Below are 5,000 nucleotides of genomic sequence, written 5' to 3'. Positions count from 1 at the left end.
GAGAGAGGGGGGGATTGGGGGGTGGAAAGGGGAGCAACGGTGGATGGCTGGCAAATTCTACCTTTTTTTTTAGTTTTTAGTCTTACAGTCATATCCAGATGGCAGCACCAAACAGCCATCCGGTGCCAGGAGGTCACGATACAGCACGGAACTTTGTGGTGATTGCAAAACACGCGAGGTCCAGTTATCAGGGCGAAATTCATTATCTGGATCCAAGCATAATGCAGGCAGACTGATAAATGTGAAAAGAACATTACAACAATATCCTACACGGTTTTAGTGAGCGAATTTTCAAAAGCGGAAGTGGTGAAGGTAGTATTTAGGAAGAATAAAAGTGCCTCATACCACGCCCCTCGTGTCTCCTCGACCTTTGAGCGTGAAATGGGTACTGACCGCAGCGATCAACGTTAAGACTATAATGCAGACTGTTAAACGCGTGACTGAAAGTTACTTGCGCCACGAAGGAACACCTGAAGCCATGCAAGCATGCCGTGTCTGTGCGTGACGGCTACTGAAGGTTGTTGTACCATCCTACCAGAGCGACTGAGACTTTTTTTCTTTTCTTCTTCCCTTTTCTTTTTTTTTTTGCGTAACACCTTTTCTTATTACAGTTATTTCCTTTCTACAGGAAATATTTCTTTTCCTTCTTTTTTGTGTTAACTAGATTTATTTTTCCTTGCTCGGCAGCTCCCGCGACACACGCGTGCCGCACTTCTATTCACGCTCCCTGCACCTCAGTTACGTGCACACCTGAGTGCCAATCTCCGGTAAGTAAAGTTTCTCAATTGGAGGCCTCTTGTCCCTTCCGTGCGGTGCGGGCGAGAGTGGCTCGGCAGGCACGTAATTGCGACTCATTTCCAGACTAAAGAAAATGCCACGAGGAAGAACCAAGACGGTGGCCTACATCATGCCACCCTACTCCAGGGCTTTGATGAACGCCGCCCGCCCCGACACGGACTGATCGTTCTTACAGCAAATACCGCGAAGTATAATAGAGCTTGTATACTCTGCAAACACTTCATCCGCCTGCCATCTCTAACTGATACTCTAACATGTATGGGAAAAGCTGATTGCATGCATCCATTTGATTACTTTAGAGTCTACAACACAAAAAGAAACAAAACAACAAAGGATGGCGTGGTATTGTGACGGAGTTAATTTCTTCAGAGCAGCGTTTAATAAACATATTACAAAATTTTCTGTTTTCATTTGAGTTCTGGTTTAGAAGACTCACAAACTATCAATTGAATACATGCAATAATTCTCATGAATGAATGGCGGCGCGGCTGGGAAAGAGATGGTCAGTACCACTTTCCACTAGGCTATGGTGCACACTGAGGAAAAGATCAGCCAGTATCGACGTATTTTTTTTTTTTTCCAAGGATTGCAGGGTGGGTGGCGAGGGGCCTCAACACCCTCGCGCAGTGACCCTCGCGCCTTGCCTGGCTCCCTCACGCAGGCCTCAGTAGGAAGCGCCTCGCCTCGGGCACACTTATCGCACACTTTTCCGCGAAACGCGAATTCAAGCGACTTACTAATTCATTCATTTATTTACCTTCCCTCCCCGTGTGTCGCAAGTTACCAGCTCGTGCTGCTGGACGTGCTGCGCCGCCCACCGGGTCCACAGCCCCCATGGCGACGAGGAACACAACAGTTATGACAATCACGAACACCTCTCACCCAAAACCTGTATAATTACCGATCTGAACACCATGTAGGGTGTGCTTACCTGATGCCTTCACGCGCCCCAGACACTGAGGGGCACCTGGCACCATCGATCCCTCATTAATTATAAATCAAGTCACTCAAACACCTGCAACACCTGCGTACTTTTGGGAAAACATACTCAACTTCACACCTGGTTATTCCTGCATCGCGTTGGTCCCTGTGGCACACCTGAGCCCCCACGGACCACCTGAGGCGCCCCAGCCCACACCTAGTGACGCGGCTGAGAAACACAAACACCTGGCGCGGAGGGCGGCTCACCTGGGCTTGAGGAATCCCGGCGGCAGGCTTGGCGCGCCGCGAGTGACGGGCGGCAGGTACACCAGTTGCCAGCAGCGGATTTCTGGCTACGATCTAACCCCCCTTCCCCTCCTTACGTCTGTTTCTTCTTTCCCCTCCTCCCCTCCCTGCCCCACCACTGCTCCTCACGCTACGCCTCACGATTACATTATTGATCCTCTCCCGCAGAGTTTTGTTGTGGTTTGCGTATTATTCAATAAACTGCACGCGTATTATTGTGGTGGATTTGTTAACTCTGACATGCATGGTCCATCTTCCGTGTGTGGTGAAAAGTTTACATTTTTTTTTGTTTTATGCAAACAGAAAACTTACTCTTTCTACTCGTTGCTCATGAGCGGACATTTTTCTTATATCATACGTCAGAGTTTTCCTCAATTATTAACAAAACCATTCCAAGTATATTTAACGCTTCGAGCTATATAACTGTAATAATAATCTCAGTGTCTGGATTTAGAAAAGAAAAGAGAACAAATATAGACGAGGATCCCTTTCAATACACGTTTTCTTAGGTCCAACAGCGAGTTATTTTATCAAGGGATAACAAAGGTAATTTCACATTACGCAAGTTAAACTTGACAAATCATAATATTTAACCGCAACACACGACGTAATTTATACTAAACTGGCCAGAATAAAAAAAAAAAAAAATGAGAGACATATAATACGAAATTCGTGTTTATGTATATATCTTGCATCCTACTGGCACACACACAGCCACCCATGCACCCATTCACCCACTCACACTTTTCATTATTGCAAGCGTATCATTCTGGGTCGATTACTTCACCATCCTTCCGTAGCACCTTACCAGCTTCAGCCCTTCGTCAGCCTCTCCATCTAGTTTTCTGTCTGTGATGCCTTCCATTAAGCACCCTTAGGTTTAAATTTTGTTACCCTGTCCATATATATATATATATATATATATATATATATATATATATATTATATATATATATATATATATATATATATATATATATATATATATATATATATATATATATATATATATATTTTTTTTTTTTAATTGGAGCACGACTTGTCTTCTCCATTCCACACTCTTTTTTCTTTCATATGTTTGTATCCTTAATATTTTCAGTTTATTTATTTACCTATCATTATTATATGTTTTTCTTTCCTGCTCCGTCTTATCCATTCTTGTTTCTTTGCATTTATCTTTTAGGACTGATGTTTCCGTTCCACTGTCAGTCAGTCATCAGTCAGGAGACCCAAAATTGATTATGTGCGTGTAGCCCAGAGAAGTGGCACCCTCTTAACCCCTTGCTCATCATCGTTACCGTACAGCAATATGACTTACAGCGTCTGGCTAGCGGAAAATGATAATGGTCTTTACTCAGAAAATAAATAAATAAGATAAAATGATTCATACAAATAATGATGAATAAAATGTGTGATAATAACAATGGATAAATAAAAAAAAAGGTAAGTAAATAAATAGAATATACCAGAAGACAAAATTTCCTCTAAAATTCCTCATAGATACAAATGATTTTCCCTCCCTCTCAGCATACCAGACTTCTCTTTCCTCGTTAATGATGACTGAGGGTGAGAAATATCCTCATAAAATACCTTTACTGTTAGCGTCTGTGGCGTTGCTAGATGCGATCCCCAAATATTTCCAGCTTAGCCAATGATATATTTGCAAGGGAGAATTTTTATTTATTTATTTATTTAATTAATTAATTAATTAATTTATTTATTTTTATAGAACTGAATATACAGGAGCTAGATTTGCAGAACCACAGGCAAACTTTTCATTGGCTAAAAACGTCCATGATTTGCGTCATATTGTAGGTATATTCCCAAGACAACACACACACACACACACACACACACACACACACAAACACACACACACACACAGAGAGAGAGAGAGAGAGAGAGGAGAGAGAGAGAGAGAGAGATGAGAGAGAGAGAGAGAGAGAGAGAGAGAGAGAGGAGAGAGAGAGAGAGAGAGAGAGAGAGAGAGAGAGAGAGAGAGAGGTTAGTACACTTGAAACAAAACGAATTTAAGAACCTATGAAAATGAAGCGCAAGAATGTACGGCACATCTGGCTGCGTAGAAAGAATAGGCTATCTAGGGCACGGCGTTCGATGAAAAGGACACGCGGGCATCAGTCAGGCCATAACAGTAGTAGAAGTAGCAGTAGTAGTAGCAGCAGTAAACTCCCTTAAGTACATTCCACTAGAGTCGAATACCTATGAATCAAATGGAGAAATTACCTTAATTACTTTTTTTTTTTTTTTTTCGAAGCAAGGACGACTATATTTCACTTAAGGTAGTAGTGTACAATCAGGTAATTTATCAACACTTCACTATAATATGAATACACGCAGAAAGCTCAACTCAAAAACCTTTCAAGCCTTACTTGTTAACTAATTTATCTTTGTATTTATTTAACTTTATTCGTTTTTCCTTCACTTTTTTTTCTTTAACGAATAATAATAACTACCAGCATCGATACTTAACTCGGGAATGGCAGGATAATATTTCTTAACCCTCGCGCGTCACAACCTAGCCACGGACACCAAGCAAGAAAAAGAGGGCATGAGGGTGATACGCGAACACCCACTCAGTAAGCCTGGCCACGGGAAACTCAAATACTGAGGGGAATTATGGTGTTTTATGCGCTGCAACAAAGGGTTCTTGTGGCATGATACTTCAGAGGATTGAGTGGAGACGAAAATGATCCTGTTTTTCAGTCAGCAGTGAATAAAGTTGGATAAGAGACAATGTAACATGAACGTGGCTTAGATTGCATTACATAACCTCCAGTTACACACGCACACATACACACTAAAGCGGCAAATTGCACTAGCTAGCTACGTGTTTCCTGCACGAGTGAAGGCACGAACCAGTCCCTTGATGCAGAAAAACAAGCTCTTCATTGAGCCTCGCAAGCCTATTTAAACCTTGTTATTTATTCACTCTGCCCCTCCCCTGCGTCAGTCCA

Source organism: Scylla paramamosain, chromosome 10, assembly GCF_035594125.1.
Source record: "Scylla paramamosain isolate STU-SP2022 chromosome 10, ASM3559412v1, whole genome shotgun sequence".
Taxonomy (NCBI): domain Eukaryota; kingdom Metazoa; phylum Arthropoda; class Malacostraca; order Decapoda; family Portunidae; genus Scylla; species Scylla paramamosain.
The sequence above is the reverse complement of the archived record's forward strand: the minus strand, read 5'-3'. Positions refer to the sequence as shown.